Source organism: Lissotriton helveticus, chromosome 8, assembly GCF_964261635.1.
Source record: "Lissotriton helveticus chromosome 8, aLisHel1.1, whole genome shotgun sequence".
NCBI lineage: Eukaryota > Metazoa > Chordata > Amphibia > Caudata > Salamandridae > Lissotriton > Lissotriton helveticus.
In genome coordinates this window covers 325,716,884-325,736,955 of record NC_136069.1, presented here as the reverse complement: position 1 = coordinate 325,736,955, position 20,072 = coordinate 325,716,884, and the positions used below count along the sequence as shown (strand labels likewise).

The window sequence follows — 20,072 nt, the reverse complement described above, 5'->3', positions numbered from 1 at the left end:
CCCTTGCTGCCTTAGACATACATGACTCTACCCCCCAGGTTGGCGGAACAGTTGAATTGTCGGGGATGGAAAAAGAAGAAGGATATAGACTTAGTTCTCTTTTTCATGCATTGAGAGATGACTTGATGGGAAAATTTGAGATTTCTGAGAGAAATCAGAGAGGTCTGCATGATAGATTTGACCTTCTAGAGGCTAAACTGGAGGGAATTAGTACTAGAACAGGTGCGTTGGAAGGTAAAGTCACGGCAACGGCAGAGATTTCGAAAGGAAACTCTAGAGACATTGAGACATTAAAGGCGCAGAATCGCACGTTAACAATGGATATGGAGAGATTGGAGACACAAACCAGGCGCAACAATCTTAGGATTCTTAAAATTCCTGAGGGAGAAGAAGTGGAGGACATAAAGGGGTTCGTATGTAGATTACTCCGGGAAGACATTCTGAAAGATAGAACAGACATCAACTTAGAAGCGGAGATCCAACGAGTACACAGGGACCCATTTAGGCTGCACTCAGACCGTAAGGCACCCAGGAAGATTCTGGTATATTTTCAAACATATAGCGTGAAAGAGCTGATCTTAAATAGATGTCTGGCACGCACTTCTCTGCACTATTGCGCTAACCCCTATCAAATAAGATCGGACATAGGGGGCAAAACCGCTCATAGACAATGGGAGCTTGGCTCCAGAATGCCAGAATTGCGCTCATTGGGGGCTCAGGTACAAATGAAATTTCCGGCTCTCCTTAAAATAATGTGGAACAACAAAATGTTCTCCTGTCATTTCCCAGAGGAAGTTGATGAACTAATAGTTAAAATGAAAGAATAGTTGTTTAATTTTCCTCTCTTCATTCACTTCATTTTCTTATTTTTGATTATATTCCTAGAGTGTGTTTAATAATAGTGAGGAAAAAAAAAATATATACATATATATATATATATATATATATATGCAAAAAAGAAGGAGAGAACTCTGGGTAGGTCTCAGTTTAGGTGAAAAGCAGCTCCTGTTAGAGCACTCTCAACACCAGCGACACTCTAGATCTGCTCACCTCAAATGTCTGTTTTTCTATCAAAGTTTTTAAGCATAGGATTAGGCAGTGCTATCCATGCCGAGATAGAAAATGACAAAGTCTTTCGCCATTTAAACAGCAAAGTCTTTAAGCATAGGACTAGTACAGTGCAGTCCTTGCCGAGCTGTCAAATAACAAAAGCCATTTATCACTCCAGGCACAATATTACAGCTTTGAATTGGTAAAATACCAACTCAAGCCAACCTGAAATGAATAAAAGCAACCCCTGACACAGTGTTTCGCTCTAATTAGAGCTCTTCAGAGAGGTATAGCTTTGTCCAGACACAAGGGAGCACCCAGTATTAAGTCAAAACAAAACCCTTTCAGGCATAGAGTGACGCATAAATTATGCAAAAAAGAAGGAGAGAACTCTGGGTAGGTCTCAGTTTAGGTGGAAAGCAGCTCCTGTTAGAGCACTCTCAACACCAGCGACACTCTAGATCTGCTCACCTCAAATGTCTGTTTTTCTATCAAAGTTTTTAAGCATAGGATTAGGCAGTGCTATCCATGCCGAGATAGAAAATGACAAAGTCTTTCGCCATTTAAACAGCAAAGTCTTTAAGCATAGGACTAGTACAGTGCAGTCCTTGCCGAGCTGTCAAATAACAAAAGCCATTTATCACTCCAGGCACAATATTACAGCTTTGAATTGGTAAAATACCAACTCAAGCCAACCTGAAATGAATAAAAGCAACCCCTGACACAGTGTTTCGCTCTAATTAGAGCTCTTCAGAGAGGTATAGCTTTGTCCAGACACAAGGGAGCACCCAGTATTAAGTCAAAACAAAACCCTTTCAGGCATAGAGTGACGCATAAATTATGCAAAAAAGAAGGAGAGAACTCTGGGTAGGTCTCAGTTTAGGTGGAAAGCAGCTCCTGTTAGAGCACTCTCAACACCAGCGACACTCTAGATCTGCTCACCTCAAATGTCTGTTTTTCTATCAAAGTTTTTAAGCATAGGATTAGGCAGTGCTATCCATGCCGAGATAGAAAATGACAAAGTCTTTCGCCATTTAAACAGCAAAGTCTTTAAGCATAGGACTAGTACAGTGCAGTCTTGCCGAGCTGTCAAATAACAAAAGCCATTTATCACTCCAGGCACAATATTACAGCTTTGAATTGGTAAAATACCAACTCAAGCCAACCTGAAATGAATAAAAGCAACCCCTGACACAGTGTTTCGCTCTAATTAGAGCTCTTCAGAGAGGTATAGCTTTGTCCAGACACAAGGGAGCACCCAGTATTAAGTCAAAACAAAACCCTTTCAGGCATAGAGTGACGCATAAATTATGCAAAAAAGAAGGAGAGAACTCTGGGTAGGTCTCAGTTTAGGTGGAAAGCAGCTCCTGTTAGAGCACTCTCAACACCAGCGACACTCTAGATCTGCTCACCTCAAATGTCTGTTTTTCTATCAAAGTTTTTAAGCATAGGATTAGGCAGTGCTATCCATGCCGAGATAGAAAATGACAAAGTCTTTCGCCATTTAAACAGCAAAGTCTTTAAGCATAGGACTAGTACAGTGCAGTCCTTGCCGAGCTGTCAAATAACAAAAGCCATTTATCACTCCAGGCACAATCTTACAGCTTTGAATTGGTAAAATACCAACTCAAGCCAACCTGAAATGAATAAAAGCAAACCCTGACACAGTGTTTCGCTCTAATTAGAGCTCTTCAGAGAGGTATAGCTTTGTCCAGACACAAGGGAGCACCCAGTATTAAGTCAAAACAAAACCCTTTCAGGCATAGAGTGACGCATAAATTATGCAAAAAAGAAGGAGAGAACTCTGGGTAGGTCTCAGTTTAGGTGGAAAGCAGCTCCTGTTAGAGCACTCTCAACACCAGCGACACTCTAGATCTGCTCACCTCAAATGTCTGTTTTTCTATCAAAGTTTTTAAGCATAGGATTAGGCAGTGCTATCCATGCCGAGATAGAAAATGACAAAGTCTTTCGCCATTTAAACAGCAAAGTCTTTAAGCATAGGACTAGTACAGTGCAGTCCTTGCCGAGCTGTCAAATAACAAAAGCCATTTATCACTCCAGGCACAATATTACAGCTTTGAATTGGTAAAATACCAACTCAAGCCAACCTGAAATGAATAAAAGCAACCCCTGACACAGTGTTATATATTCACCCAAAAAAAAAAAAAAGAGATAAGAGAGATCTGTAAAAGGCGTAACTCAAAAAAATATAGTATGCTGATAGACCAATGTTCTTTACACAGGTGTGGGTGTGGTAGGGTGTAGGCCTCCTAAAGGCGTATTGACGCCCATCAGGAGGGAGGGGTTCCTCGGGGGGAGGGTGGGGAGGGTTCATAGGGGGAAAGGGAAAGGGAAAAAACTGTTGAAAATGTCCTCATATGCCGTAAATTTGTACTTTCTTAAACTTAAATGTAGTTATTGGTCACTACTAATTTTGGAGGTAGGGGTAGCAATACCAGATAATGGCCCGTGCTAGTAGTAAAATCCTCTCCTGGAACTTAAATGGTTTGGGGAGCCCTAAGAAACAACAAACTGTGTGCGAGTTTCTGAAGAACTCTGGGGCGTGTATATCTCTTTTACAGGAGACTCACCTGGGAGCAGAAGAGTGTAGAAATTTATTTGGTAGATATAATTGGGTTCAGGATATCTTGTGTTCCAAACAAACAGGTGTGACTAGAGGAGTTGCAATGGTAGTGAGGGCTAATGAGGGGATTAGGGTTTGTGATTGGAGTACAGACCAATCTGGCAGATGGTTGGCTGCAGTTGTTTCAATTGGTGGTATTAAATTTCTGTGCGGGGCATATTATGGCCCTAATGAAGATAAAGCCTGTTTTCTGCATACTTTAGAAAAATACATGCTACAGCACACAATCCCAGTTATATTAGGAGGTGATTTTAACCTTCTATTAGACCCCCAATTAGACCGCACCTCAAAAGCTAAATATAATCCTCCCAAAAAATCTGTTTTAGCTTTAAAAAATATTATGAAAGATTATTCACTAAGAGATATTTGGAGAGCTAAATATGGTGACCGCAGAGAGTATTCTTTTTTTAGTAAAAAATATCACCAGTTTTCAAGAATTGATTTTTTTTTGATAGACCAATCCTTTTTAACTAATACTATTTCAGTCTCTTACACGCCAGTGGGTTTGTCAGATCATTCTGTGGTGGAGCTACAAATAACCTTAAAGAATAAAATATTAGAAAATCGATGGACACTTGATAGAACGATCCTATTAGACGCTGAGGTTGGACATAAAACGAAGGAAAGCTTAGGCCAATGTTTTAGGTTTAATGAGAACACTGCTTCAGACCATATTATATGGGACACATTTAAGTCTTATTTAAGAGGAATATATAGCTCTCAGATGATTTTAAACCGTAAGCTTAAAAAAGATAAAGATATCCAAGAGCTCAAATTAGTAAAATTAAAAGAACAGCAACTTCAACTTGCTGTCCTGGAAAATAAACCCAATATCTTAAGACTAGAGAAAGAAATTCTAGAATTGCAAACGGATTTCAAAACAAGAGCTGAAAAAATAATTTTAGATAAATGGGAAGTAAGTAAGCTTCGTAATTTTGAATACAGCGAGAAATGTGGGTCCCTGTTAGCTTGGAAGGCTAGGATGGAGAGGAGCAGAAACAATATCAAATCTCTAATACAGCGTGGGAGTGGATTGACCTTAACAGAAGATATTGAGATCAAAAGAGAAGCCAGAATGTTCTATGAAGAATTATATCTGGAGAAGAACAAGGGGCTGCAGAGAGAACTGGATAATTGGTGGGCCTCAATTGAACTGCCCCAGATAAATGATCTTGATAAAGCTTTTTTAGCCATTGAGATAACGGAGGGAGAGGTTAGACTACAATTGAAGAAGATGGCTAGAAATAAGGCCTCTGGCCCCGATGGACTTCCGACAGAGGTTTACAAGGACAATGTGGAAGAAATCTTGGTCCCATTACAGAGACTCTTCAATAAAAATTGTATTCAGGGAGAGCAAATCCCTTCCTCCTGGTCAGATGCTACAATCTCACTAATAGCCAAACCAAATAAAGATCCGGAAAGGATAGAGTCATACCGGCCAATTTCACTTTTAAACTCAGATTTAAAAATCTACTCTGGTATCCTGGCATCGAGGCTGGCAAAAATAATTAAATCTATAATTCACCCAGACCAGCGGGGATTCATACCAGGTCGTCAACTGAACGAATTGACTTTCCAAGTGATTGGAGCAATAGATATTGCTACTGAAACGAAAGCACCACTCACCATTGTAGCAATAGACGCGGCCAAAGCTTTTGACCAGGTGAATTGGCTCTTTCTTTGGAAAACAATGATAAATTTTGGCTTCCCAGAAATATTCATCAAGGGAATTGAAACTTTATACAGAGGCCCAAGAGCCAAGATTTTGGTTAATGGTAGTCTCACCGACTGGTTGAGTATTTCTAGAGGGACAAGGCAGGGATGCCCTCTATCCACCCTCCTTTTCGACATTTATATTGAACACTTCGTATGTTCCTTAAGGCAAGATCCAGAAATAAAACCATTCAAAATAGGAGATCTAGAACTTAAGACAGCTCTCTATGCTGATGATTTACTCCTTTATACCACTAATCCAGAGGAAGCAATACCAAAACTATTTAGACTGGCCGAAGATTTTGGTTCAATATCAGGGTACAGCATTAACAGGGACAAAACTGAAATAATGAGCTGGAATAACCCTGCCCCAATTGCAGAAGCAAAATCTAAAATTAGATATTTGGGGGTTTATCTCACTCAAAATCTGGACGACACTCCCAAGACTAGCTGGGTAACAGTTGTAAAAGAGATCAGAAAACTCTTGACCAGATGGAACACCCTTCCTTTAAATATATTTGGTAGGGTGAACTTAGTTAAAATGATAATTCTCCCAAAAGTTACTTTTTTGTTTAATTCTATTCCTTTAATCTTTAATAAAAAAGATATTTCCAACCTGCAAGGAAGAATTGGTACTTTTATTTGGGCTACAAAATCCCCTAGAATAGCTTGGAAGAAGCTCAGAAGAGGACTGAAACTTGGCGGATTGGCACTTCCAGATTTACTCTCTTATTGCTACGCCTTCCAATTTAAGAACTTTAGACTTTTAGCCAATAAGTTGGATTCTACTTCACACGGCAGACTGTTTCAAGCCATGCTATCAGACCTCCCATACAGTGCAGATTTTTTCTTGTTTAAGTTTGGTGACCAAAAGTTTTTTTTAAAAATTCGATTAATTTAATTTAATTAAATTTAATTTTAATTAATTTGGAGGCTGAAATAACTAAATTATGGGATACCCCTGCAGTACAGATCTCAGATGACATAATAAAAGTCTGGTCAGACTCTTTCACAATATCTCAGAAAGTTATTAAACCATCGAACCTGAGAAGAAATCACCTATTCACAATGTACAGGGCTTATTGGACACCGGCGAAACTTTCCAAAATATCAACAGTACAGTATTTCTGTCCACGGTGCAAGTTTTTAGCAGCAGATGATATCCACATGTTCGCTAAATGCCCTGTATTAGATGGTTTTTGGAGACAGGTGTGTTGTTTTTTGGAAGAGGTACTGTTATTTCCTATCATATGTACTCCCAGACTTGTTCTTTTTGGTCTAGTATCTGACTATAACATAAATAGTTGTATATCACAGTTTATCTTCTATGTAATTGTCATCGCTAGAAGAGAGATCTGCAAAGAATGTAAATCAGAACTCCTTCCAAAATTTGCGGACTGTCTTAAGAACATCATGGCGGTGAGTAGATTGGATTTACTATGTGGAGGGGTTAAGTCTGTTAAGTTGTGGTCTGCCTTAAAAGCATGGTGTGAAAAATAACAACAATAAGCCAATGATTATGCCAGAGGTTAAGTGGTCTCGTCCTCCCTTAGTAGCAAGTAACATCGGGAAAGGGAGTTGGACTGCAATTAACCTTACCTCTGGGCGATCTTCAATGGCTATCCACAAACAAAAGGGCGGTTAAGGAAGGTTTGTGTTAGTGGCCTGAAGGACGTCTATTTAGAGCTAACATCTACTGGTGGCATATATGAGGACAAAAAAAAAATCAAAAAAAAAAAAAAAAAAAAGGGTATCGGACTTTTGGGTCAAAGTTACAGGGGCTTTGGGGGAGATGATTGGTGAGCCTGTACCCTGTGATATGGTGGTCTGCCTCCTGGGAAATGTGTTGAAGCTTTTTTTTTTTAAATAATAATAATAATGTTTGTAGGTACTTTTTTAGATTTCTTTAACATTATAATATGTTTCTATCTTTTGAAATTTTTATTATTTTTATATATACTTTCTTTTTTGTTTTTAAAAAAAAATTGTATTGTAGTTGATATTTTTTTTAATGTATTTTATATTGACTTCAGTGGGAATATTAATTGTTACCGCTCTCCTATCCAACACTTTACCTACTGTTGCACTCACTGGAGTGGAAATAGTAATTTGTACCCATCCACTATCCAACACTTTCCCTACTGCTGCACTCATTAGAGTGGGATTAGTAATTTTGACATCTTCACCATTCAACACTTTCCCTACTGTTGCACTCACTGGAGTGGGAATAGTAATTTTTACCCCTCCGCTATCCAACACTATCCCTACTGTTACACTCACTGGAGTGTGAATAGTTCATTTTACCCCTCCCCTATCCAACACTTTCCCTACTGGTACACTCACTGGAGTGGGAATAGTTATTTGTACCTATCAGCTTTCCAACACTTTCCCTACTGTTGTAATTTTTTACCCCTCCACTATCCAACACTTTACATACTGTTGCACTCACTGAAGTGGGAATAGTAAATTTTTCCCTTCCGCTATCCAATACTTTCCCTACTGTTGCATTCACTGGAGTGGGAATAGGAATGTTTACCCCTCCACTATCCAACACTTTCCTTACTGTTGCACTCACTGGTGTGGCAATAGTAATTTTTACCCCTCCCCTATCCAACAATGTCCCTACTGTTGCACTCACTGGAGTGGGAATAGTAATTTTTACCTCTCTGCTATCCAAAATGTACGTTTAAAAATTGTTAATTATTTTAATGTTTTAATTTATTATATAATGTTTTTGTATTAGCTTTTATGTTTTATATATATATATATATATATATATATATACATATATATATATATATATATAAATGTAATTTTTTTATATAGTTATAACATTTACAAATAAATTACAATTATTAGTTTATTAATTGTTTTAAAGTAAATATACATTTATATATTACTTTTATATATGTATTTTTAAATGTTTTAATTAAATGTATTTATTATATTTGTTAAAATGTACATTACATCTAAATAATTTTTATAAAGTTAATTTTATTATTAAAATAATTTAACATTATATAAAAAAACTATATTTTGTACATCAATATTTTTTTCATCTATATTGTTTTTCAATATTTTGGCCATTTACGTTATGAAGATAGGATGTTGAAATTTTGGCTATCGATATTTTTGTGGCGATATTTGTGTGCGGGGATATTTTGGTAATCCATATTATGTCAGTAATCCCTGTGTCTTGCTTGGGGACTGGCTTTTACTGGCAGGTGCAGAGTGCTTCCTCTTGCCCTTATTCATAAATCAGTAGACAAATAAGAACAAAACTCTCCAAGATGTTTAAATTCGAGGCTGCACCCTCCTCCCTCCCTCCCTTTTATCCATATTACAATATCACACACCTCAAAGGCTGGATTAGGGTAAGGACTCTTCTATCCTCCCATGTCTTATATAGTCGTAGGTAATGTCGCTTTACACACATTTATTAATTAAGGTGAGTCGCACAAGGTTTGAAGTATTCCCAATCCATATTTTCACAGTCACTCCTCTTCTAACAATCTGCTAGTGTCGTTGACAGTCACCCATACAACACAAGCTCAGCTAGGTGGTGAATTTGTCCCTTCTTCCCTTCTGTTGGGGGGGGAGGGCTTGTCAGGCACAGGAAAGAGCAGTGGGGCGGTGGGGCAGGGCCAACTAGGCGATGTAACAAGCGCAAGGTAAGTGGTTTTCTTAATTTTTTTATTTTTTTCATCTGTTGAATTTCCCCCATACACAACCCACCTCACCGCTCTTACCTGTGCTGTCCGCCATTGAGTGGCAGTATAAGGTGCATGACACTGGCATAGGTGAGGATAATGACCTTCTGGGTGCGGATGGCATTGGCCAGTGAGGTCATCTAGATCGTGAAGAGGGTAGGGCTGAGTGAAGAACCTTGAGGTACTCTGCAGATGAGACGTGAGGGCTTCACTAATAGTGGTTAGTCCTTTGATGAAGGCATGAGAGGGGCATATCTCAGATAAGGCTCTGGAGTGGATGGACTTGATGATTGTACCAGTATTGTTTGTGGTGATGATGTTCCATGTGGTCAAGATGTGTTTTTGACAGAGATTGGTAGATTGGTTGTGTGGTTGATGAAGTCCGGATGAGTGCTCAATGGTGACCTCTAGAGCAGCAGTTTTATTGTGAAAGACGTTTGAGAGGACATAGCTCCAGGGAGGAGGTGATGTTACTAGAGGTGGTTCAGGGGGTGGTGAAATCTTTGATGATGTAGAAGATTTATTTGCTGCTGGTGTCAATGCTGTTTGCTAGGACCAAAATCGGTCCCGCTAATGGAGCTTTGGAAGAACGATGGCCTCTGGAGGATGTAAGGGGAAGGGAGTGGAGGTGTTAAGGGGAGATTAATGTCATAATCTTACATTTGAAAACATGTTAAAAAGTGTATTTGACAACGTTAAATGAAAAGGATGAAGCTCTGTATCAAAATAAAGAGTTTTAAAAAAATTAAAAATAAATTAAAAAGTGTATTTGAACCTAAACCTCGGATTGCCTCAATAGACATTTAGTACAAGATATAATACAAAACCAACAATATTGAAACAAAGCTTTTAAAGACAATAAAAATGTGTCACATTGCAAATAATCCATGCCCAAATGCAAAAAAATAACTATACAAGAAAAACAGATCTGTGTCCTTTACATTAAAAGAAGCTTTTCTAACGGTCAGGTTCATCTTGCTTACAGAAATTTCAGCATTAGGAATGTGTTAAATATTGCCTTTGTATAAAGTAGGCAGCTGTTAGGGCCTACATATCGTATATGAATTGGTATCCTGGGTACCAGGGTGGTGGGGCTAAAATGGAAAAACCATTCTCTATTTTGTTGCACGTATGTGAAATGAAAAATAAATGCAAGTTTAACTAATCAGTGGAAATGCACTCTGGTTACATAATGAAACCTCAGTAGGCTAATGCCATCACCATGGATGTCTATGTTTGATCAGAAAATCACAGAATTGAATCCTGGTTGGGGCAAATGAGTAATAGTGACTTGTGTTTTTATGGGGATACGAGGTCCCAGACTATGATGGAAAGCACTGTGAATATGTAAGGGGCTCATTACGGTGGCGGACGGACTTTAGTCCTGCTGCCATCGTTACAGATTTGAGACTGACCGCCTATGATGCGGCCTCCCCACAATCCTAATCGCGATGCGACCGCCACCACAGCGGTTGCATCGTCTATATTTTGCATTGTGGTGGGATGCTGTCAGCAGCTCCCACCACAATGCAAAATGGAGGGGGTAGACACATCCCATCCCTGCATAACTCTGCGATGCCTGCCACATGGGGCAGGGATATGTAAGGGGCACCATAGGTGCTTCCCAGAGTACATGTCCCTGCACCTGGAATTGAGGGATGCCGCTATGGGCCCCCCAAATCCGTTGCCACCATTCGTTTTGCAGAGGGTTGTCTGCCGCAAAACAAACAGAGGGAAGGGATATCATAATCCCTACGGCTGTGCCTGCAAGGCATCACCGCAATGTTGGCCAGTGTTTTTGTTCCGACAGGCAGTCAGAAAAAGACCGCCTGTCAAAACCGTGGTGGGCGGTCTTTATAACCGCCACGCCTAACCAACGATTCCCCTGCCATCATAATGTGGCGGGGGTAAACAGCAGTACGATGGCCTAGGGCCCGCAACCGACTGGCTGGCGGTGGCGGGCCCTCCGCCATCGTAATGAGGCCCCAAGTCTCTATTTATATCTATATATTTCAGTAATGAGTAATCAGAATATACCTTGAAACTTTTTATAGGTGTTTATTTAAAGGACACACTCCAGAACCAAACTGGTAACATCCTGCCATTACCTCTCAAGAAGAAAACATCTTTGAAAACCAAGGAATTTCACATGACTCTATCAGTTAAAGCTTATGCTGGCTCCAAAGCAGCCTTTACATTTGGTGATTAAACAATTGCATACACTTACATTTCTTTCAGGTAGCAGGTATCCTGGAAAGAAAGCTTGTTTCTTTTTTACTTTTCTGTCCTTCCTTGGTTTTTTCAACACAGCAGTGGTTTTAAAGGGTCATCACTAACATTAGTGCAGTAGGAACTGTGGCCCTGAGGCTATTGGTGTAAGTGGCCTGTGCAACCCAATTATGACTGGCTTAGTATAAGAAATGGGAGCGGGGCCTGTTCGCTAGTGACGGGGCTCAAGTCACACTTGTTGTCACAAAACAGGGCCTAAGCTACGGGGGACAAGATGTGGGGCTTTTTCATATTGTTTTTTGCTCAATGGAGAAGAAAACCTTCCTTGTGCCTCAGACCTAAGAGTGATGACTCAGAGGCGTGGGGAAACAGGTAGCCTTGATGAGGGGCCAACTAAACCCCAATTGTGGCTGTTTACTATCCTTACTTGTTTGCATTAGGACTCAGTCCACACTTGTTGTACTAGTGTTGCATTCCTCGGAGCAATGGCCCAGGGAGTGAAAATTGAAGCAAAAGGCACACCTTAGTTTGGGTGTCAGAAAGATGGCAGGCAGAAGAACTGGGCAAGATGAAAGCCTACGTTTTTAATAAATGACAGAGAAGACAGCATACTACCCTAAGGCAGTAGCTACCAATAGTAAAGCATGTGCAGCTGCATAGTGGCCCAGGGGTCTCAAGGTCAATTAGGACTATCTTTCTTTTTTTTTTTTAAAGTATCGGGGTTCATTCTTTTTGCTACCATTGGAGTTGAGGGCACCTTTGCTGCAAAAGGGGGGAAACAGGTGGGAGCTCATTTGTTTCTGAAAGGGAGAAGACGTTGCTACAGTTGAGAGCTGCCGGTTTGGGAATTTGGGAACCTGTGATTCTGGGCAGATCACTTAATGTTATGTTATGTTATAAACCTATAGGTGTCTAGGTGATTCTGGTTCACATACTGTGTTAGGGAAAATAATTTTTGAAAAGCCATGTCTTTTGAGGTGTTTCTTAAATTCAAACATGGATGAAATCTTCCTGAGAAAGAGCGGAAGAGAGTTCCATATCCTGATAGTGCTATGTTTGAAACTCCTCCCCACCCACTACATCCTTTTGACTCTGGAGGTGGGCATCAGGAAAGCATTGGATGAGCGTAGCGGTGTGCTTGGAGAGTACCAGCTAAAAGCATCCCAAATAAATTGTGGACCTTCTCTGTAAAGTGCCTCATGTGCAATGCAAAGTGCCTTGAATTTTACGCGCTGGCCAACTGGCAGCCAATGCAACTCCTGAATCCCAGCCCTAATGGACTGGTATTTGGGAACATCCAGCACCAATCTAGCGGCGGCATTCTGTACCGCTAGCAATCTTCTTCAAATGTCTAAAAACAATGGCCTGACTTTGTATATTGTAACTGGTTCCCATGTAAAGCACTGGCCGAGTTCAGGCTCTATAAAACTCTCAAACCAAAAACAAAACAGGCTCAATTAGTCAAGAATGGAGTGATGATCAGGCATGGTGGGGAAGTGATGAAAGAGGCAGAAAAGCCTGCTACTTAGGGCTGCAGCTGTCATTAGTGCAACAAGTACAGTTGCATTGGGGCTCAGGAATGCAGGTGGCTCACAACACGCCAATTATGGGGAACAGAGGTTTTTGGTCAGTTTCTGTTTTTGTTTAACCCTTTCACTGCGGGGGTTAATCCCCCGCTGTGCTGGGGGGGAGGGGGCGCGCACAGCGCCCCCATGCTCATGACGAGCTGAGCTCGTCATGAGGCACGGCGCTCCTGTGCTCATGACGAGCTCTGCTCGTCACAGGTGTATTACCTCCCGTGGAATGCTCAGCACAGCAGGGGAATTATCCCCGCATGCGAGCGTTCCACGGCTCATGACGAGCTGAGCTCGTCATGAGCACCGGAGCGCCGTGGCTCATGACGAGCTCAGCTCGTCATGAGCCTCGAAGAGGTTAATGAATTTACGTTTTTTGCAAATCTCTCACTTATTGTGGATTATGAGCTACAGAAAAGGTATTCCTGAACCGATCTCAAAAGCCCCACTTCCTGCATACCGCCCAGCCCCTCCGCTACCCCGATCCTTGCCCTAAAGTTTTGGAGGGGGGCACAAATTCAAACATTGTGCACTGAGGGGGCTGAGCGCAAAAAAGCTTGACTACATCTGCCTTACAGTATCGGCACGGAAGAACAAATTTCCATGACTAGCACAGAAGACAGGAGGCATCTGGAAAAGCTTGCTTCACACTCAGAGCATTCACAGCACAAGTAGCAAGAGAGGTCTGAGCACCTTAACGAGAGGACCCCTGAAGGACAGGAGATCTGGCTACAACCCCTTGGGTAAAATGTTCAAGAATCAAGATAATAATGTGTTTTCTATGTAGCCCTTCATAACGCACTTTTGCCATTACTAAGAACTAGCAATAATATGTGTTACTATTACAGAGTTTTCTGGTGCTTAAATCACTGGCCTTGGTAAAGGATATAAAGGGAAGTTGTGATTGCCGGAATTGAGACACGTGTCCTGGCCGCAATGCCACGCAATGACAGAGACAGCTTCACTCAGTAGCTCACCATATCAGCTACTTGAAGATAAAATCGTGAAGTCATAGCTAATTGAAAACCAAATTACCACATTAAAGACTGCACATGGCTCTATCATAGTAGGAGCCAGTAACTTTGGGAATATTGGCTGCTAGTTGATGTGCAGTTTCTCCAATGAAGTTGTCCCTTAGTCTAATAACACCACCCGCTCTAAACTTTGGGATTCTCTTGACGAGCAAACCCTTTTTATAACCCCTTTGTTGACCGACTGGGTTGAAAATATGAAGGCCATCTTTACTTCTTCAAGTATGGCTACTATTAGCTTTGCTATAGTACTATAAGTGAAAACTGAACTACTGTTTCTCTCATCATCAAAAGTGTGCATTTTTTTAAAATAACAGGTTACTGGGGATTAATTGTTTTGATGTGAGAGTGCGATTCGATTCAACATTATCCAGTTCATATAAAACAAACCATAAAAGTATCACAACAATACAAATTAAAATTCAAAAAAACATCCATTACATAAAACAACTTCAGAGAATAAAACTCAGTGTAATATCAAAACGTTAAAATTATTAAAATCTACTTAAAAACCTATCTTTATGCTCTGTTAGGGACTGGCTCTGAATCACAGGGTTAGAACCTCAAGCACTTAGACTAATGCAATAGGTCCCCCCAAGTCGGATAGTGAGTCTCTGACCTGGAACACTTTGGAAAGGAACTTAGCGACCCTACAACAAACTCTCAAGTTACCTAAACCATACAGGAGCTTAAAAGACTTTTGGTGATGGATAATCTTTTCCTGTAAAGAAGGGGGTTTAAGATATAGTTTCCTTGGAGCTAAATAAAACCTAGAAAAAAGCGCAAGAAGCTGGGTTGATTGCTCCGACCAGTTATCACAGGGGAATTTCTGAGTATAGTATCCCTCCATGTTTTCCTTGGGAATGCAACTTCGCAGTGGAATATAACGAGACAAAAGCGTATAAGAGTTAGACGTCTGTAACTGTGCTGAGCAGCAGAGTTTGGTGCACCTCCTTTATTCAAGGTTTCCAAGGGTCTCATATCATTATGAAAGGAATGTTTTTGCTAAATGGTCTTAGCGTCTGTCTATAATATTCAGCATTTTTCTGGTGGTACAACTATTCTGGTGAGAGAATCTATTCACTTACTATTTAGACATCAGTAATGATTGAATTTATTTATGAAGGTCAAATAAGAAAGCGCAAAACCAATCTTTGGGAAAAAGTAAAACATTGAGAAGGATGTCTAACCTAAATATTGATTTAGGAAAAAAGGAATGTTATGATAGGGCAAATTTTTGTCAAAATAGCGATGATGGTCTATATGAAAGCATGCCTATACCAGCATTTTGTAACACAGACTTGAAATAATATCTGCTGTTCTTAATACCAAATTCCCCCCATGAAAATGATTTAATAAAAAAATAGATGTACAGAGTCATACTTTGCACACCAATACTGAGAAAAGCAGCAAGATATGGAAGAGGTGTCTGTCAGAATGATATAGATTCATGGGGATGGGAACCTGGGTCTTCTTAAGCAAAAAGAACGAGGTGACCATTGCTAAGGTAGTGAATGTACACAATGCCATATGTCTGTGGGTGTTCACGAATGAGCCTAAAGATTTTCACACAAATTTGCATACCTACATTCAAAAGTTAGAGGAAGTTATAAAGTGGATGTCAAAAATTGCTCAATGATCAAAAAGTTGTTGGTGATTTAGGCAAAGGGAATTCTCCACCTGAAAGATCAAGAAATATGTCGCTGTTTGTAGTTTGAGTCAATGAAAAAAGCAAGGTGTATCAACAAAGAAAGGCAAATCTAAACAAATGTGGCCCATACCATTAGTCCAAAGATGTACTGTACTAAAAAAAAATATTTGTTTCAGATTGATTGAAATTTTAACTTTATTGACCAGAGACACTGTCTATATCTATGGCAAGTAGATTTTGACAGGAACACCAGTTGACATGTTCCTTTCATTTACATAAGTTTAAGACTGTTAGACTTTGAGAATTAAGCTGAGAGAAAGGCTATCCCTTTTCACAATTCAGTGTTACATTCTTTTACCTCCCAAGGAAAGCAATTATTTTTAAATATGATCCAAGCTTACCTTTTGCTTCAGGATACTCTGCAACCTAAACCTGATATTCTTTGAAAATGATACCTAGTGTGGTGTTACCAATTTGCAAGCCTTTTATAAATTTTTCTTAAGGAAACATTAACATCTCACAAACATTGCCTACGCAAACCTGGATTAAGATGATCTATTTCTTGTTTCTTTTCAGTTTATTATTAACCGGGCACATTACAACACTTGTCAGGCTCTTTCTTTGCAGACGCCAGCGTTTTCAACATTACTAATTGTTAGACCTGTCATCCTTGGTGGTTTCCCCTAACATTTTGTCTTCTGGTCTCCTATTTTTGCTAACTTTGTATTTGCTGGCTTTAGGAGTCCGGGCAATTTACCACTCCTAACCAGTGCTAAAGTGCATGTACTCTTTACCTAAAACATGATAACAATTGGTTTATCCACATTTGGCATATTTGATTTACTTATTCGTCTCTAGTAAAGTGCACCACACATGCCCAGAGACTAGAAATCAAATACTACTAATGGACCTGCAGCACTGAATGTGCAACCCACTTAAGTAGCACACAATATGCCACACAGCCGATCCTGTATGTGCATTTTTAAACTGCCATTTCGACCTGCGAAGTTAGCCTACTTGCCAAGCCCAAACCTTCCCTTTTATTACATTTACGTCATCCCTAAGGTAGGCCCTCAACAGCCCATGGGCAAAGTGCAGTGTATTTAAAAAGTGGGACATCTATTTTAAGTTTTGCTCCTGGTAGTGAAATACTCTTAAATTTGTGTTTCACTACTGCAAGGCTTATCTGTCCAACAGGATAACATTGGGCCTGCTTATGACGTTTTATAAGTGTAGTTTCCAATTGGGAAAAGACTGGGAATCAGATTTTGTCTAGTACGAGCAGATGGCCCCAGTTGGCGCTTTATGAATCTAAGCACTATAATTTAATTTCATCTTTAAAAATTCCTAACTCCGGTTCTATTTATTGGATTCTTGTTGTTTGGTCTTGTCCTACTCATAAAATATTTGTTATTTTTCTAAACTGGTGTGGTGTCCTTTTGTGTTGTTTTCGCTGTGTTATTGTGTGTGTTGTACACAAATACTTTACATAGTGCCTCTTAGCTACGCCTAACAGTTTTGTGCCAGGCCACCAAAGGGTGAGCACAGGTTAATTTAGAGTGTGTTACAGACTTAACCTGACTAGGATTGTGGTTCCCTGTTGGACGAGGTGTATACTCTGCCGACCAGAAACTACATTTCTAACAGTAATGTTTCCATGAACACAGTTTAGTTATGGGAGCCATTCTTAGTCAAGAGTATTTTATTATTACTGATGGTCCTGCACTGTCTTTAAAAATATGGCACTCTGTAGAAAACTAAACATCCATTATAATGCAGTCATTACAATGACCTACCTTTACAACGCAACTGTTACAACGCACCTGCTTTTACATCGCATGCCATTATAATGCATGTCACTACAACGCATATCCCTACAACGCATGCCATTACAACACATACCATTACAACGCATTATAAGGTAAGTAATGACTTCTTTTAGTATTAGAGTGGGTATGGGTTTGGGGTAATTGGAAATAGTAATCTTTACACCTACACTATCCAACACTTTCCCTTCTGTTGCACGAACTGGAGTGGGAATAGTAATTTGTACCCCTACACTATCCAACACCTAGTAAATTTTACTCCTACACTATCCAACACTTACCCTACTGATGCACTCACTGGAGTGGGAATAGTAATTCTTACCCCTACACTATCCAACACTTTCCCTACTGTTGCACTTGCTGGAGTGGGTATATTATTTTTTTCCCCTACACTATCCAAAACTTACCCTACTGTTGCCCAAAAAGTATTATGAATTGTAATGGTATGCGTTGTAATGGTATGCATTGTAATGGAATGCGTTGTAATGGAAGTTTTTAAAAATGCGTTGTAATGGCATGCATTGCAAAACCATGCAATGTAATGGTAGTTGCGATGTAAAGACTGCGTTGTAAAAGCATGCATTGTAATTGCATGTGTTGTAACGTCATATATTCCCAAGAATGGAAGTACAATTTTGGCAAAAGAGCTTGAATCATAGTGTTTTTAAGCAGCATACAAATTCGTGGGTCTACCCAATCAGTGCGAATTACCAGAACTTTGTATCCTTCATGAAGACCTGTAATGGAACCTTGACAGATTTTGTCACAGGATTCTCGCATTTATACAAGAGTATACTACATAAAGTAGATTGTACAGATCCATGGCAGGAGTGAGAGGAGTTTAGAGAAAGGCCTTTTGAGAGATATACCATTGAGAGAGAGTATTGGAAAAGTTTTAAGAATATAGGGCAGGATTTAACAGATGGGAATTTATTCCATCAGGGCGATAGAGTAAATTATTCCATCACCCTGAGGGAGTACCCGCCCGCCAAAGTTAGAGATGTCCGCTGGCCCAGTGAACATCTCTTGCATTTACAGGAACCACCATTAGAAAGGTTCATGTAAAAGCTTTGAAAGTTTTATGGATGGCTCCGTTAACATGACGGATCTGGATGTCAAAGTTTAAAAAAAAAATACTTTCAAAAAGTAAGTCCCAAAGTGAGATTTTAATTTTGAAAACTAAAAAAAACAATTACCCTCCTTCCATGGGAAATTTCTGCCATGGCATGGAGGTCATTTTGCAGTTTTCACTGCACGTACCTGACAGTGAAAACTGGCCATGTGTTTGCCCACTCTGTATAGGGCGGGCGAACACAAGCCCAAACCTCCTACAGCCCTTACTCCATCAGGCTGTCAGAGTTGTATGTAAAAAGTGTTTTATAACCAATGATGTATTACATTTTTTACTGTAAACTTTTTTACTGATTGTAATGTATGGATTTTATGATCCTTAGCTGGTCAATACTAATTGCATAGGGACGAATTGTGGATTCTTCTAGTCATAAATGATGTATTTTCCCTACTTTTTTTCTATAGAACTGTAAAAAAAAAATCAAAATGTTTTATGTATTGTCTTTTATGATTGAAAAATATCGAAATAAAGACTTTGAATTGAATTGTATGTAGGCAGCACAGACGGAGTAGTTTCCACCATCGACATACTGAAGTGCTGCCTGACTATAAACGAGGTGGGTGGAACTTTGCTTTGGCGGAGAGGGTACTCCATCACCGTGGTACGTTTACAAGCAGGACCCAACATCCAAGCCTGGGTAAGCTAGATGCACACTAAAAGATAACCGGTGCTCACCCTGTGGTAGCTTGGCACAGAGCAGCAAGTCTTATCTAAAGAGGCAATATGTAAAGTATTTGTGCATTTAAACAGAGAGAGACCCCTTGTCAGCAACCAAGGGAGTAGAATACTATCAGTTCAAAAAACAAATTATCCCTTGATTCACTCAATCAACAAGAACCCCCTATCAATAGTGGAATTATTAATTCATATAAAACACATGGATAAACTAAAAAAAGATTTCACTCACAGTCCCTGAAACACTCAAACAATGATACTACTATAACATGCAGTAAAAACAAGTCAATTTATTTCTTAAGTACATGTGAATATTATTAAAACACAAATATTATAAAAACACCTATGATAAAACACAATGCATAATTTCAGTATAATTAAAAACAATACAATTCATCAAATCAGGACATAACATAACATCTTATGACACTTTCACCACAGAGAACCCTAAAAAATAGGGAGGACGAACAATGATAGACAGGATGCTTTGTCTTTTAGCTCAAAAAATCCCTTAGAAAAATTTTAGTAAGATTAGCCTGGATACATATACACTATTTTGTATCTACAGGTCCAACTTTTCCTCAGGATAATGCATAGAAATGTGTTGACGCGTTTCGATGGGTATCTGGTTATTCCATCTTTATCAAGACATTATGTTTTCTTTGTGGAATATTTGGTTGTTATACCCTGAATGAAAGGGAGTTGATATTTGCACTTATTCTTGTACTTCTTTAGCAGACTCGAAGAATGGTCTATTTAATGGGCCCCCTTCTTAAACGGACTTGAATAATCCCTGTTTCCCAGCTGCCATATATTCTTGAACGGTTCAATACGGAA

General features: G+C 39.6%; 1 protein-coding gene across 1 annotated transcript in view; it reads right to left on the bottom strand.

Moving 5' to 3' along the window:
- Positions 1-16,047, bottom strand: part of LOC144771614 (protein HP-25 homolog 1-like) — a 129,790-nt gene extending 113,743 nt beyond the window's left edge. Inside the window, exon 1 of the mRNA XM_078655983.1 lies at positions 16,004-16,047. The gene's annotated coding sequence lies outside the window, so the exon portion shown is untranslated. The remainder of the gene's footprint in view (positions 1-16,003) is intronic.
- Between the last annotated feature and the right edge of the window lie 4,025 nt (positions 16,048-20,072).